Here is an 18,211-nt window from a genome sequence, read left to right on the forward strand (position 1 = left end):
TTTTCATTTATTTTAACACATTGTGTCCTCATAAGGTCAACTGTGGTTAACATATCAGCCTGTGTAAACCCTGCTTTACAGCTTTCAATTTCGCATACAATATCATATGCGATGTGACCCGCCCCCATTGTATGTGCGGCACGTTCAATTCTTTGACCATGCCGCACAATCGATTAAAAGCTGTCACACATACTTACCTGTCCATATGACCTCGCTGTGGGCGGCGAACATCCACTTCCTGGAGTGGGAGGGACGTTAGGCATCACAGCGACATCACGCAGCAGCCGGCCAATAGAAGCAGAGGGGTGGAGATGAGTGGGACGTAAACATCCCGCCCACCTCCTTTCTTCCGCATTGTCGGCTGGAGCCGCGGACAGAGGTAAGCTGTCGTTCAATGTTCCCGGGGTGTCACACACTGCGATGTGCGCTGCCTCGGGAACATTGCACAACCGCACGTTAAATTTTTGAGGAATGAACGACGTGCATGTGATGAACGGATTTGCGTTCAATCACAATGGCACGGAGGTTTTACACGCTACAATCATACTTATGATGCCGGATGTGCGTCACTTACGACGTGACCCCGCCGACACATCGTAAGATTTATTGTAGCGTGTAAAGCACCCTTAAAGGCGGCGTTGCATGCTACAATTTATCTGACGATATGTTGTCGGGGTCAGGGATTCCGTGACGCACTTCCGTCATCGTTAGCGAAATCTTTGCGTGTAACACCTACGTGCGACTCCGAACGATCGCAAATAGGTTGAAAATCGTTGATCGTTGACACGTCGTTCACTTTCAAAATATTGTTCATCGTTTGGAATGCAGCAGACATATTGGTACGTTTGACACCCTACAAACAATGAACAACGTCTACATGACCGCCTTGGGCACACAATATATCGCTGAACGATTTTACGTCGCTTGTGAGATCGTTACGTGTGACCGCTAATAAACGACCTATGTGCGATCTTGGCAAATCGTAACTATGATCTGGGCGTGTCACATCGCTAATTAGATCGTCAGATAAATCGTAGCGTGTAACGGGGCCTTTACAGGGAAATACAACCACCAACCTACACTGAAGAGCTAATCATTACAGACTATGTTTCACATGTTTGATAGTTTTAGCATGTCAAACTGGTCTTATGAAACAGTGTCTGCAGAGCTGAATAAACATAATTTTTACTTTTTAATTTCTCTCCTCCGTTGTGGAGATATTAGCTTGTAAAGCTTAGGTTATCATTTATGAAAACTCCAACTAGACGTTACCAGAGATTCTTCTCTAGGAGCGTGTACTTCTTCCCCCATGATGTTGACCAATCAAAAGCAGGCTGAAACACAGTGGTGAAAGAAGACAATTCCCCAATTAGTGATTGCTAATTGTGTGGTCTTTCCACAAATTGCTATTTCAACCTCTAAATAGGGCCAAATCTGTTCTCTAGCTCCAAATTGCTATTTCATACAAATAGTGAAAAAATTTGTTTTCCAGCTCCAATTGCTATTTCAGCATCTAAATAATGTAAAAATCTGTGGTCCAGCCAAAAAATGCCATTTACTCATCTAAACAGTGGTAATTGTGTGGTCCAGCTAAAAATTGCCATTTCATCCTCTAAATAGTGGTAATTATGTTGTCCAGCCACAAATGGCCATTTCATCATCTAAATAGAGATTGCTACTTCTGTGATCCTTCCTGTGATTGAAATTTCAGCATCCAAATTCTAATAGCTAAATCCCTGGTCCTGTGGACTGCCACAAATAGACATTTCAGCATATAAATACTGATTGATAATTCTGTGCTCCTGCCATAGTATCTAAGCAGAGATTAAAAGATTTGGAAACTTATGTGGGCCTCCAACACATATATACAGTGCCTACAAGTAGTATTCAACCCCCTGCAGATTTAGCAGGTTTACACATTCAGAATTAACTTGGCATTGTGACATTTGGACTGTAGATCAGCCTGGAAGTGTGAAATGCACTGCAGCAAAAAAGAATGTTATTTCTTTTTTTATTTTTTTTTTTTTAAATTGTGAAAAGTTTATTCAGAGGGTCATTTATTATTCAACCCCTCAAACCACAAAAATTCTGTTTGGTTCCCCTAAAGTATTAAGAAGTATTTCAGGCACAAAGAACAATGAGCTTCACATGTTTGGATTAATTATCTCTTTTTCCAGCCTTTTCTGACTAATTAAGACCCTCCCAAAACTTGTGAACAGCACTCATACTTGGTCAACATGGGAAAGACAAAGGAGCATTCCAAGGCTATCAGAGACAAGATCGTGGAGGGTCACAAGGCTGGCAAGGGGTACAAAACCCTTTCCAAGTAGTTGGGCCTACCTGTCTCCACTGTTGGGAGCATCATCCGGAAGTGGAAGGCTTATGGAACTACTGTTAGCCTTCCACTGCCTGGACAGCCTTTGAAAGTTTCCACCCGTGCAGAGGCCAGGCTTGTCCGAGGAGTCAAGGCTAACCCAAGGACAACAAGGAAGGAGCTCCGGGAAGATCTCATGGCAGTGGGGACATTGGTTTCAGTCAATACCATAAGTAACGTACTCCACCGCAATGGTCTCCGTTCCAGACGAGCCCGTAAGGTACCTTTACTTTCAAAGCGTCATGTCAAGGCTCGTCTACAGTTTGCTCATGATCACTTGGAGGACTCTGAGACTGGTTCAAGGTTCTCTGGTCTGATGAGACCAAGATCGAGATTTTTGGTGCCAACCACACACGTGACGTTTGGAGACTGGATGGCACTGCATATGACCCTAAGAATACCATCCCTACAGTCAAGCATGGTGGTGACAGCATCATGCTGTGGGGCTGTTTCTCAGCCAAGGGGCCTGGCCATCTGGTCCGCATCCATGGGAAGATGGATAGCACGGCCTACCTGGAGATTTTGGCCAAGAACCTCCGCTCCTCCATCAAGGATCTCAAGATGGGTCGTCATTTCATCTTCCAACAAGCCAAGGACCCAAAGCACACAGCCAAGAAAACCAAGGCCTGGTTCAAGAGGGGAAAAATCAAGGTGTTGCAGTGGCCTAGTCAGTCTCCTGACCTTAACCCAATTGAAAACTTGTGGAAGGAGCTCAAGATTAAAGTCCACATGAGACACCCAAAGAACCTAGATAACTTGGAGAAGATCTGCATGGAGGAGTGGGCCAAGATAACTCCAGAGACCTGTGCTGGCCTGATTAGGTCTTATAAAAGACGATTATTAGCTGTAATTGCAAACAAGGGTTATTCCACAAAATATTAAACCTAGGGGTTGAATAATAATTGACCCACACTTTTATGTTGAAAATTTATTAAAATTTAACTGAGCAACATAACTTGTTGGTTTGTAAGATTTATGCATCTGTTAATAAATCCTGCTCTTGTTTGAAGTTTGCAGGCTCTAACTTATTTGCATCTTATCAAACCTGCTAAATCTGCAGGGGGTTGAAGACTACTTGTAGGCACTGTATCACTGGGGATAAATACTAATTGATAAATCTGTGCCCATTTCCAAAAATTAGGGACAAACACCATAAAAGTGGCATAAATTACCCCAAATTATCTGTAGTATCGTGGCGCATCAGTCAGACATGGGCCATGCACGAAACAGGGTCTGGGCCAGCATTTATAGCTTTCAAATTAATTTAAAATGAAGAGATAGATGAGTGACAGGTGTATGCCTGGTATTCTGAGACCCCTGCCACTACAGACAACACACAACATGGAGATATGAGCTTGTACAGTTTAGGTTATTATCATTTATGAAAACCCCAACTGGATATTACCAGAGATTCTTTTCTAGGGGTGTGTACTTCTTCCATGCACAATGTTGACCAATCAAAAGCAGACTGCAACACACTGGTGAAAGAAATACAATTCCCTATATTAGCTTAGGGCAGGTTTCTTAGTGTGAGACATATATTGACTGACAGTCTGATATATTTTCTGATTTCACTGCAGAGCTCAGTGAGGTGTGTGATTACAACATGTAATCATATGTGTGTGATTACAAAATGTAATCACACACAGATCATATTAAATCATCTCTGCCCTCTCTATGTCTCTATGGCACGTTTGGCTGTATCTTACAGATGACTCTCTTAATAGAGTCCTTGCAGAGTCATATGCAGTCAGACTTCACCAAATTTTTAAAACATTGAGCGTTAATCAAGCAGTTAACAAATGTTTTGCGGAAATATTTTGTTGTAGGTATCAAATATAAGTATAACAGATGCTTCTCCTGTAGAACTGCAAGTTATAGATAAACAAATAACCATACTTCACTTTGCGTCAGTGTAAATAAGGGCAGAGAACAGAGAAGGACGAGTTATTTAACTGTACCACTACTATTTACTTATGTACTTTATTATCGTTTATAAGCTCATGTTGTGTTTTTCTCTTGGGTTTTGTCTGTGAAATGGCCACAGTGTGAACATGCTCCTATTACACCTATATCAACTTATACTCTGGCTCATTCTTTTTTTTTTTTTTCCTGTGTATTTTGTACTCTGCACAAATGGGGGTGAGGTCCCTCCCTCTGAGTTTGACATTGTATCTATATTCCGTAGCTTCCCAAGAAAGGTGGCTACAGGTCGGGTCTTGTTCTTCTCTGCCCTTATTCACACTGATGTCACTGATGCAAAGTTAAATTTTATACTACAGTAGGACCGTCCCGATGGGTACACCTTGTCGCGGTGGGATGGCTTTTAGGCTTTTTGATCAGAGTTAACCAAGTCCCTATGGTATTTACATTTACTACTATTCTTCACATATTTGCTTACTATAGGGCACCATATGCTCATTGTTTGTTTTGCTCTTGGGTTTTGTCTGTGAAATGGCCACGGTGTGAACATGCTCCTATTGCACCTATACCAACTTATACTCCGGCTCATTCTTTTGTTTTTTCTTTGTGGACGTATATCATATGGTGTCACTTGCTTGCATGTTCCAACAATATCAAAAACAGGAGAAACACGAGTAGAACTGCTTCACAAGAATATTTATTTTTATTTAATATCTTAGTTTATATTATATCAAAAAGTGAATCAGAAAAAATACATATAAAAATTACATATGGGAACAAATAGTAGAAAAATGAGGCCAAGAGGAGGGATGTTAAAAAGACACAGACATGACCTGCAAGGATACTTAATACAATCAATATCGAAAAAACCACATGATTATCACATGAAGAGTGTATCAGGCAGAATATGCAACAAGGCTAACTGAGCCACTTCTGCATGCCACCATATGCTGATGTCACACTTATGTTGGATTCTAGTGTTATAGCAAATGCTCATAAAAGAATCAAGCAGGCATACAAAAAGTCTCAGGAGCTGTATGTCAGTGTTAACAGTTATTGCCAGAGATGAAAAACACACATGTATGCATTAATCACACAAAGCGTATAGCTACACCACAAGCAGACCAGGCTTTATAGATAATCCATTACCTGTATGTGAAAAACAGAGGTTCTCAACCAAGGTCTGCTAGGGCCAGCCATATGTCAATCAAAAAATATTTACACATAAGCTGTAACTCACACATGTGTGTGCTCAATTCATACAACTGTGGCACCCCAGGGTTGCCACACAAAGGGTTAACTCCCCACACACAACACCAAGACCTCCTGGCCAGAAGGGGGAGACCAAGCTGCTTCCCTGTATATTCTGGTGGAGGGAGGAAATGGTCAGGAGTAGTTTCAGTTTGGAAGTTCAGTGCAGAGCACTGAGGAGAAAGGATCTGCAGGTTGGAGCTGGCTTGAGCTCACCTCAGGATCCACTGACCAATTCCAGGCCTAGCTGAGGGTCTGAGGAAAGGAGAAAGCGTACACAGAGGAACATTCCTGGGAGACAGAGCATTGCTGAGTTCATCCCAGTGGAGCACACAGAACGGATGCTGGATCCGAGACTGCAGGTTACATACTGCACAGTTACCACCAGAGAAGTGAAGATTCCAGATCTTTCACCTGTACCACAGACACAAGCAACAAACGCAGAGTTCAGGAACATACTAGGAAGGACTCGAGTTGCCTGTCAGGTCGGTACCTAGGAGCAGAGCAGAGCAGAGCCAGCTGCATAGTTCATACCGCAGCAGGGCCACAGACACACAGTGCAGGCAAGGAAGCCAAAACGGCCCGGCTGGGCGGGAGAAACCCTGAACCCCTCACAGACTCCGTGGACAGTACTTTGCTGAATACCATCACCAGTAAAAGACAAAGAAACTGCAAAACCGTGAGTCTGCCTGTTTATTGTGCTCGTGTCCTGCACTCCCCCCATAGACTAACATACTGCCCCGGGGAAAAGGCTCTACCCGTGGGGAGCCGTCCCATCTCAAGCTGCCTTCCATCACCCCGGAGGTTCTGCAGCAGCGGTGGTCATCTCTGATCACATTCCACGGGTGGCGTCACGAACATAACCCCCCCCTTTTATTGTGGAACCAGGGAGCACAGACCGGGTCACGACACCGTGATCCCCTTTCCAGAAGCGACCCCTTGGCCCGGTTCTGGGTATCTCCTTAACCCCTGGCGACACAACTTTGGCGTCACGAACAGGATGCGGACTGGACCCGGCTGAAACCCGGGTGACGTGTGCCTGTAAAGACTTATTGCATCGCATAAAAGACTTGCACTGTGAATTGTTGCAACAAAGAACGGACTTTAAACTTTGCAAAGACACCTGGAAAAATCCAAAAACATCATTGGTAAAATTTTCCAGGCGCCATCTTTAATCACGCCATTACCTGCTATGCGTGGGAAAACATCGCGCCTAAACTAAGACTCCGCCTACCGCTTGCAGAGGAGGTGCTGCGACCCGAACGGAAACGCAGAAAAGTGTCCCAGGCTTGCTGTCAAGAAGACTGGTGAAATTAACTAAGGGGGCGCAAAGATGTCGCAGCAGGGAGACGCTGTTGTACCCGGCGGTGCAGCGGCACCTATCATGCCGTTCCTGATGCCGTACACCCCGGGTGCAGTGTGGCTGCCGCAGTACTCAGGTGAGCCCAACACACTTAATGACTTTATCGGAAAGCTAAAAATCTACTACAGCATGTACCCCCTGACAGAAGCTCAGCGTGTTGGTATGCTTATGGGACAGTTAACTGGCAATGCCCAGCGGGAGGCTACATCCTGGCCAGACGATGCAAAGGACACTGTAGAGCATATAATAGCTGGACTAAAAGCAGCTTTTGAATCCACTGTTGGCAGCCGGGCTAAAATGAGGTTCTTTGGATGCAAGCAAAAACCTAGAGAGAGCGCAAGAGACTTTGCCTTAAACTTACAGGAGGCGCTCAGAGCACTTAAATTAGCAGAACCTGCCTTAGCCCCCGGAGCAGATAAGCTGCTGATAGACCAATTCCTGGATGGACTCTCATCCCCTTCCCACCGGGGACAACTGAGCATGATGGTGATCCAGGATCCAGGACTAACATTTGCCCAGCTAAAGGATAGAGCCATCCGCCTCCAGCAGGTGGAGGAGCCGCAGGATATAGACTCTGTTCAACACCTTACAGCAGCACCCCAGCAGCCAGTAGTGCCGGTGACATCGGCCATGTCAGCGGCTGCTGCTAACCACCTGGAGCCGATCACTAATGAGGCTCTCCATCAAAGGCTTGATGCCCTGACAGACACTGTTGCTTCCATGGCTAGAATCGTCCAGGAGCTGCGTGGATCCAAGTCTGCACCCAAGATTGAGATGGCGACCAGCAAGGAGGATGTCCCGTGGATGAGGCCTAGGAGATACCAAGCGACGAGAGGACGACCCAGCGACCGCTACCAGCCGGATGGACAGCCCATTTGCCGCCGTTGCAATGAGCCAGGTCACTTTGCCCGTGAATGTGCTTTAAATGGGGATCCCCTGGGGAGGCGGGCCGCTCCTCAGGAATGAACTCTCAAGGTCCCTCACCCTGGCACGACAAGTATGTGGGGGGACGTCCAGTCATCCCCATCGTGCTGGATGGCATTCCGCTCAACGCCTTGCTGGACACTGGTTCCCAAATATCATCAATTCCGCATGTCCTTTATAAGAGGTACTGGGCTGATTCAGACGTTAGCAGTGGTCCATCTAATGTTGCATTGAATATATGGGCTAGCAATGGTGAATTAGTACCACAGGTTGGTTTCAGAGAAATGACCATTAAGATTGGGAGAGTAGAATTGCAGAATCAGGGTATTATCATTGTTGATGTTGACCGACGAGAACGTGAACCAACTTTGCTGCTAGGAATGAATGTAATTGAAAATTGTTTTGCAGAGGTAATTACTGTCTTGCAGCAGATCGCCGAGACTGCCAAACCTGGGCAACAGAGAGTCCTGCAGAAGGAAATTAAAGCCTTGATGCTGAAGCAGCAGGTAGAAATGTCAGGAGGTGAAATTGGCAGTGCAAGGGTAAGTGACCCAATACCTATTGTAATTCCTCCCAAAACTGAAATGCTGGTCTGGTGTAGAGCCGCAATAGACATCAGAGGGCGAGACTATCAGGCCCTGGTAGAACCCGTGTACTCAGACAGTAGGCCCACTGTACTGACGGCCAGAGGAATAGTTGAGGTACATCGGGGAAGAGTGCCAATACGCCTTCTAAATTGTGGGGAAGATGAGGTCACCCTACCAAAGTATGCTACCATGGCTAAGCTATATACGGTTGATAACAACGCCATCACCACCGTTGAGCCCTTGAAGCCGTCAAATCAGGCGGAGGACAATGGCTCAGAGGGAAAGCTGGAGGATTGGTGCCAAAAGCTACATGTAGGTACCGATTCTACACCCTCCCATCAAAAGCATGGAGTATACAGGGTAGTGAATGAATATGAACAAATATTCAGCAAACACCCATTAGACTTTGGGCAGATCAAAGGGGTAGAGCACACTATACCCACAGGTAACCATCCACCCATAAAGGAGAGGTATAGACCAGTACCACCGGCTCACTACCAATGCGCCAAAGACATGCTCAAAGGAATGAAAGAAGCAGGGGTAATAAGAGACAGTTGTAGCCCCTGGGCAGCCCCACTAGTGCTAGTTAAGAAAAAAGATGGGACCATGAGGATGTGTGTAGACTACAGACGGATCAACCGCATTACACACAAGGATGCATACCCATTACCTAGGATAGAAGAGTCATTGGCTGCATTAAAATCCGCTACTTACTTTTCCACCCTAGATCTGACTAGTGGGTATTGGCAGGTTCCTGTGGCAGAGGCTGATAAGGAGAAGACAGCATTCACCACGCCGATGGGCCTCTGTGAGTTCAATTGTATGCCGTTTGGACTCTGCAACGCACCTGGAACCTTCCAGCGACTGATGGAGTGCTGCCTAGGACATAAGAACTTTGAAACTGTCCTCCTGTACCTGGATGATGTCATAGTCTACTCCAAGACCTATGAACAGCATCTACAAGACCTGGCAGAAGTGTTTGAAGCCTTATCCGGATACGGCATGAAAATCAAGCCATCCAAGTGTCACCTTCTAAAGCCAAGGGTACAGTACCTGGGACATGTCGTGAGCTCAGAAGGGGTAGCACCAGATCCTGAAAAAGTTACCGTGATCAGAGATTGGCCGAGACCCACCAGCGTGAAAGAGGTGAGGCAATTCCTGGGACTGGTGGGCTACTATAGAAGATTTATAAAAGGGTTCACGAAGCTAGCAGCTCCCCTACAAGACATCCTGGTAGGACAGTCAAAGAAGTCTGCAGCCCGAAATCCTCCTTTCCAGTGGAGTGATGAGAGAGAAGAGTCCTTTAAGACGTTGAAGTGGGCACTGACAGGAGAAGAGATCCTGGCATATCCAGATTACCATCAACCCTTCATTTTGTACACGGATGCCAGCAACGTAGGACTGGGAGCAGTATTGTCTCAAAAGCAGGAAGGCAAGGAGAAAGTTATTGCCTTTGCAAGCAGGAAGCTCCGACCTACAGAAAGAAACCCAGAGAATTACAGCTCCTTCAAGTTAGAACTACTGGCAGTAGTTTGGGCTGTAACAGAGCGTTTCAAACACTACCTGGCAGCTGCAGAATTTACCATCTTTACTGACAACAATCCGTTGACCCACCTGGACTCTGCAAAACTAGGTGCGCTGGAACAGCGATGGATAGCCCGACTGTCAAACTACAACTTTGTCATCAAGTACAGGGCAGGCCACAAGAATGGGAATGCAGATGCCTTATCCCGGATGCCACACTCGGGGAACGTGGAAGAGGAACCGGAGGGACTGGAAGAAATTGAGCTGCCGGCCTTTCACCGTCCTAAGGTGGGACAGTATCAACCGAGTGTCTACCAAAAACAACAGCAGGCAACTCTCAACCCATTAGCACACCACGGATGGGCTGACACACAAGACAGCGATCCAGCTGTGAAGCTAGTGAAAGAACTGCTTACACAACAAGGTGCATACCCTAATCAGAATGCCCCAGCTGAGACACAACATCTCTGGAAAGAGAGGGGTAAATTGTTCCTGTACCAAGGGAAGCTCTGTAGAAGGCACACCAATCCAAAAACACATGAGTTGGTCTGGCAGATCATCGTGCCCAAGAGAGACGTCAAGATGGTTCTGGAAGCTTACCACGACGGTGCTGGTCATTTTGGTTGGAAAAAGTTGGAAGTGCTCTTAAGAGAAAGATTCTACTGGGTTGGCATGAGAAAATCAATTGAAGATTGGTGTAGAAAATGCGGACCGTGCAACCTCAGAAGAAAGGATCAACAGAACCAGAGAGCTCCACTCCAGTCCATAGTAACCAAGCAACCACTCGAGCTAGTCGCATTAGACCACGTCAAGTTGTCACCAAGCCGGTCCGGCTATGTCTATGCCTTAACCATCGTGGACCATTACTCACGCTTCTTAGTGGTGGTACCCGTGAAAGACCTTACAGCTAGAACAGCAGCTAAAGCATTCCAGACGTACTTTTGCAGACCCCATGGTTACCCAGAACAAGTCCTTGCAGATCAAGGTCCAGCTTTCGAATCACAGATCTTCCAAGAATTCTGCAACATGTATGGCTGTAAAAAGATCCGCACAACAGCATACCACCCCCAAACAAATGGCTTATGTGAGAAGATGAACCATATTGTGATTGACCTGTTGAAGACCTTACCAGAGTCAGAAAGAAATCAATGGCCAGAGAAATTGCCAGACTTGGTGGACTTGTACAATCATGTCCCGGTGAGTTCTACAAACTGCACCCCCGCTTACCTCATGCGTGCAAGGCCCGGTAAACTGCCAATTGATTTAGATATGGGAATTCTGAAGCCAGATGCGGAAGTTCAAGAATCCAATTGGGATACCCTACGTCAGCAGCAGTATCGCCAAGTACAAGAGTGCGTAGAGAAAAGTCTCCAACAAGCTAGGGGAAGACAGGAGAGAACCTTCAACCAGCATGCTCTAGCAACCCCATTGCAACCTGGTGACCAAGTTCTCAAGAGGAAACGACGCACAAACAAATTGGATAATCAGTGGGAAATCACCCCATATACAGTCTTACCATCCAGTATGGATAATCCCAAAGTGTGTCTCATCAGTAAGGATGAAGGAAGGACATCAGCTGTCGTGTCAAGAGATCAACTCAAACCGTGTCCTGAAACCCTGAAGACACCAGAAGTCACCTTACCCATACAGGTACAACCTGTCAAGAAGGAAGAAGATGTATTCCATACAGTCTTAGGAGATTTCCCAAAAACATGGCCAAATTACCATGGAGCAGTAGTAGTCCCAATGATCGCCTTCCCTCAAGCGGCGGAACCAGCATCAGAACTCGTACCACAAGAAGTCTCAAGACAAGAAGAACTGGAAGTCGAAACCGTAGAGGAAGAACAGATTCCTGGTCCCAGTGAGCTTGCCAGTCCTACAGTCAGTCCACTATCCTCACAAGTACCAGAAACACCAAATAGGTACACTTCCACCCACACCATTATGCTAAGTACACCCAGTACACCAGCAGTACGCAGGTCACAGCGTAGTACTCAGGGTCAGATACCAGCAAGATATAAAGACTAATGTGGAATTGCATATAAAATGTACATATGTTATAATGTTTATATGAAAAACCGTAACAGTTTATTGTACAGAAAAGGTGAGAGAAGAGTGGTGTAAGGTGGCAGCCCGGAGAGTTACAACTTGATCACATGTTGGTGGCCCGAGGGCCGTGAGGCCTACTGCACTTATGACCAGAGTAGAGACACCTTTAAGAAGTGTTTGTTGATTGAAATGTTTATTTAATTGCAACGTTAAGACCAAAAGCCCAGTACCTACAGAGACTATACTGTATGAACACTTATATATTTTTGAACATTTTGGACTCTTTTTGAGCTTTAAGGTTTTTGTATTTTTTCCTTTTGAGACTCTGTATATATATAATTGTTGTGATAACTTGTTTTTGTTTCACAGTCCCGGAGTACTGTTCTTCACTAAGGGGGAATGTGGCACCCCAGGGTTGCCACACAAAGGGTTAACTCCCCACACACAACACCAAGACCTCCTGGCCAGAAGGGGGAGACCAAGCTGCTTCCCTGTATATTCTGGTGGAGGGAGGAAATGGTCAGGAGTAGTTTCAGTTTGGAAGTTCAGTGCAGAGCACTGAGGAGAAAGGATCTGCAGGTTGGAGCTGGCTTGAGCTCACCTCAGGATCCACTGACCAATTCCAGGCCTAGCTGAGGGTCTGAGGAAAGGAGAAAGCGTACACAGAGGAACATTCCTGGGAGACAGAGCATTGCTGAGTTCATCCCAGTGGAGCACACAGAACGGATGCTGGATCCGAGACTGCAGGTTACATACTGCACAGTTACCACCAGAGAAGTGAAGATTCCAGATCTTTCACCTGTACCACAGACACAAGCAACAAACGCAGAGTTCAGGAACATACTAGGAAGGACTCGAGTTGCCTGTCAGGTCGGTACCTAGGAGCAGAGCAGAGCAGAGCCAGCTGCATAGTTCATACCGCAGCAGGGCCACAGACACACAGTGCAGGCAAGGAAGCCAAAACGGCCCGGCTGGGCGGGAGAAACCCTGAACCCCTCACAGACTCCGTGGACAGTACTTTGCTGAATACCATCACCAGTAAAAGACAAAGAAACTGCAAAACCGTGAGTCTGCCTGTTTATTGTGCTCGTGTCCTGCACTCCCCCCATAGACTAACATACTGCCCCGGGGAAAAGGCTCTACCCGTGGGGAGCCGTCCCATCTCAAGCTGCCTTCCATCACCCCGGAGGTTCTGCAGCAGCGGTGGTCATCTCTGATCACATTCCACGGGTGGCGTCACGAACATAACCCCCCCCTTTTATTGTGGAACCAGGGAGCACAGACCGGGTCACGACACCGTGATCCCCTTTCCAGAAGCGACCCCTTGGCCCGGTTCTGGGTATCTCCTTAACCCCTGGCGACACACAACATGTGACACACATATATACAAGAGCGGTTGTAGAGTTAGAGAAACCACATGATTATCACATGAGGAGTGTATATACAACAAGGCTAACTGAACCACTCCTGCATGCCGTCACATGTTGATGTCGCACTTATATTGGATTCTAGTATTACAGCAAACACTCATAAGAGGAGTCATGCAGGCATACAGAAACTCTCAGGAGCTGTATGTCCACTCACAATTATTGCCTGAGATGAAAAACACACATGTGTACATCTGAGGCTCACACGTGTGTATACTCAACTTGCACAACATGTGACACACATATATACAAAGGTGGTTGCAGATGGATCCCCACCAATCATAAGGTCCCACATTGCCAATTGTATATCAGTGCTTTTGGGTCAGCAATGACTGAAAAGCTTCCCCATAGTATCACGGCAGAGGGAACGTATGACTTGGCAGGGTCCCCATACATACCACAATATGTAATCCACAATTGCAAAGTAAACCAGGGAGGTCTGTCAGGTGAGAAAGGGGTTAAGTCCCCCAGAAAACTCCAACGTACGTTTCACAGATAGCTGCTTGTGCGCCGTTGCTTCATCAGGGAGTGACTGATCGTAACTACCGGCTGGTTTAAATAGCCGCTAACCCCAAATAAGCAGCTGTATCCTATCAATGGTTATCACCGGCGCGTGCGCGCACGGCGCCCCCGGGATCCGGAAACCTCCACACGCCGTCATGACAATAGCGCATGCGCGGGTGCAGGGACGCGTCTCCATAGCACCCGCGCATGCGCACAAGTCACCCACAGACGGCCGGGAGGAAGGCGGACCCGCGGCGCAATACGCGCACGCGCACAACCATGACAGATAAGAAGCGTAAAGACCAAGTAGTTCCAGGCACGGGTATTATGGCTACGCGGTCGCATGACATATGACATAAATACAAGTAAATATACAGTGAAAAACGCCGCATGCGCCGTCCAGTGTCCATATCCACTTGGGTAAACAAAGGGTCTTCATATCGCTTTTTGGCATGGTAAATCACGATCATGCAGGATCAATGCTGTTATTATAAAGGGACAAATACAAGGGAAAAAGGAAACATAATGAATAAATAAAAAAAAAAGAATAAAACACATGAATAAAAAATTAAATATCCAAATCCCCAATCAGACAAAAGGGAAGGACGAGACCCACACAGTGGGGTAATGTCATAGAAAAGGGGCAAAGCTTAATGCCTCGTTGAGACCCGACGGGGTGATTGTACCCAACAACACCATCCATCGCGTCTCACGTTGGGCCAACCTTTTCTTAATATTGCCACCCCTAATGCCACCATGAATTACCTCAATCCCACGTATTCGTAGAGATTTTGGATCACATTCATGGTAGGCTTTGAAGTGGCGTGGAATAGTTTTTAAAGAGACACAGTCAGTCACAGTCTTTGCCGCAACAATGTCCCTCACATGCTCGCGGACGCGAACGCGCAATTCGCGCGACGTCAATCCTATGTAAATCAATGGGCACCCACAAACGGCATAATATATGACGTTTGAGGTGCCACAAGAGACGTAGTCTCTAATATGAAACTCACGCGTCCCGTCTGATGACGAAAACACCGAGCTGCGAGTGACATTGCTGCATGCGAGACAATGACCACATGGGAAGCACCCAACCCGAGGGTTGGACAGACCTAAAAAGCTAGATGCTGGTGGAACGTAATGGCTTCTGACAAGCATATCGCGGAGATTAGCCTATCTCCTAGCCGTCATCAGGGGGTAATCGGACAAAGAGTCCTTCAGGGCAGGGTCTGATGTTAAGATAGACCAGTGGCGATTCAGAATAGCACGAATATTATGCCATTCGTGATTAAAGGTAGTAATAAATCTAACCGCCAGATGTTTTCGTCATCAGACGGGACGCGTGAGTTTCATATTAGAGACTACGTCTCTTGTGGCACCTCAAACGTCATATATTATGCCGTTTGTGGGTGCCCATTGATTTACATAGGATTGACGTCGCGCGAATTGCTCGTTCGCGTCCGCGAGCATGTGAGGGACATTGTTGCGGCAAAGACTGTGACTGACTGTGTCTCTTTAAAAACTATTCCACGCCACTTCAAAGCCTACCATGAATGTGATCCAAAATCTCTACGAATACGTGGGATTGAGGTAATTCATGGTGGCATTAGGGGTGGCAATATTAAGAAAAGGTTGGCCCAACGTGAGACGCGATGGATGGTGTTGTTGGGTACAATCACCCCGTCGGGTCTCAACGAGGCATTAAGCTTTGCCCCTTTTCTATGACATTAACCCACTGTGTGGGTCTCGTCCTTCCCTTTTGTCTGATTGGGGATTTGGATATTTAATTTTTTATTCATGTGTTTTATTCTTTTTTTTTTATTTATTCATTATATTTCCTTTTTCCCTTGTATTTGTCCCTTTATAATAACAGCATTGATCCTGCATGTTCGTGATTTACCATGCCAAAAAGCGATATGAAGACCCTTTGTTTACCCAAGTGGATATGGACACTGGACGGCGCATGCGGCGTTTTTCACTGTATATTTACTTGTATTTATGTCATATGTCATGCGACCGCGTAGCCATAATACCTGTGCCTGGAACTACTTGGTCTTTACGCTTCTTATCTGTCATGGTTGTGCGCGTGCGCGTATTGCGCCGCGGGTCCGCCTTCCTCCCGGCCATCTGTGGGTGACTTGTGCGCATGCGCGGGTGCTATGGAGATGCGTCCCTGCACCCGCGCATGCGCTATTGTCATGACGGCGTGTGGAGGTTTCCGGATCCCGGGGGCGCCGTGCGCGCACGCGCCGGTGATAACCATTGATAGGATACAGCTGCTTATTTGGGGTTAGCGGCTATTTAAACCAGCCGGTAGTTACGATCAGTCACACCCTGATGAAGCAACGGCGCACAAGCAGCTATCTGTGAAACGTACGTTGGAGTTTTCTGGGGGACTTAACCCCTTTCTCACCTGACAGACCTCCCTGGTTTACTTTGCAATTGAATTGTAGATTACATATTGTGGTATGTATGGGGACCCTGCCAAGTCATACGTTCCCTCTGCCGTGATACTATGGGGAAGCTTTTCAGTCATTGCTGACCCAAAAGCACTGATATACAATTGGCAATGTGGGACCTTATGATTGGTGGGGATCCATCTGCAACCACCTTTGTATATATGTGTGTCACATGTTGTGCAAGTTGAGTATACACACGTGTGAGCCTCAGATGTACACATGTGTGTTTTTCATCTCAGGCAATAATTGTGAGTGGACATACAGCTCCTGAGAGTTTCTGTATGCCTGCATGACTCCTCTTATGAGTGTTTGCTGTAATACTAGAATCCAATATAAGTGCGACATCAACATGTGACGGCATGCAGGAGTGGTTCAGTTAGCCTTGTTGTATATACACTCCTCATGTGATAATCATGTGGTTTCTCTAACTCTACAACCGCTCTTGTATATATGTGTGTCACATGTTGTATGAATTGAGCACACACATGTGTGAGTTACAGCTTATGTGTAAATATTTTTTGATTGACATATGGCTGGCCCTAGCAGACCTTGGTTGAGAACCTCTGTTTTTCACATACAGGTAATGGATTATCTATAAAGCCTGGTCTGCTTGTGGTGTAGCTATACGCTTTGTGTGATTAATGCATACATGTGTGTTTTTCATCTCTGGCAATAACTGTTAACACTGACATACAGCTCCTGAGACTTTTTGTATGCCTGCTTGATTCTTTTATGAGCATTTGCTATAACACTAGAATCCACATAAGTGTGACATCAGCATATGGTGGCATGCAGAAGTGGCTCAGTTAGCCTTGTTGCATATTCTGCCTGATACACTCTTCATGTGATAATCATGTGGTTTTTTCGATATTGATTGTATTAAGTATCCTTGCAGGTCATGTCTGTGTCTTTTTAACATCCCTCCTCTTGGCCTCATTTTTCTACTATTTGTTCCCATATGTAATTTTTATATGTATTTTTTCTGATTCACTTTTTGATATAATATAAACTAAGATATTAAATAAAAATACATATTCTTGTGAAGCAGTTCTACTCGTGTTTCTCCTGTTTTTGATTCTGTTTGTGAGTAGCTCCGGCACACAATGCAGTGTCCCAAATAGGGATGACTGGTGTGTGTCTGTAATACACTGTTGGACTTATGTATCTAACAATTTTTTCTGTGGTTTCCACAGTTTTCCTTCTTTTATATAGTATGGATTTCAGAGCCCGCGATAATGCGTGGCTCACACAATTAAATGTGGCACTTGAGGAGGTCGGCACCAATGGTGAGGAGGTGTGTGGTGATGTCACTACGAAGGAGGCAGTCATACGATACAGGGACCTCCTGAGGAAGCGAACCAAAACCTGGTGGAACCGGGCTTTTCTTGACAAGTATACGCAGAGAAATTTGATCCCTCGTGGATTACGAGTCCAAGTCTTTCCATCCTTTCCAGTGGAGAATGAGTCATTCAGGAACAAATGGGAAGAACTATCCAGCACTTGCTCTAGAGGATTTCTACAACTTTTAAGTGAGCTCAATAGCTCATCTATCAGTGAAATGGAAGAAGAAATGGAACAACTTCTTCATACGATAAAATCCTCATTATCGTCTGAAGCACTTTCCAAATTCAATGCTGATATTGATTTGGAGCTCAGTAAAATGGAGAAGGAGATACAGGCGTTTAAAATTAAAAAATTCCAACGTGATCTTCGTGATCAACAACTCAATCAGATCTACAGATGGCAACAACCATCATATAGATCTAGATCTAGATTTCGATCAAAATCAGGATCACGGTCACGTTCTGCGTCTCTAATATCCGGTT

The sequence above is a fragment of the Anomaloglossus baeobatrachus genome, chromosome 3 (genome assembly GCF_048569485.1).
Source record: "Anomaloglossus baeobatrachus isolate aAnoBae1 chromosome 3, aAnoBae1.hap1, whole genome shotgun sequence".
Lineage (NCBI taxonomy): Eukaryota > Metazoa > Chordata > Amphibia > Anura > Aromobatidae > Anomaloglossus > Anomaloglossus baeobatrachus.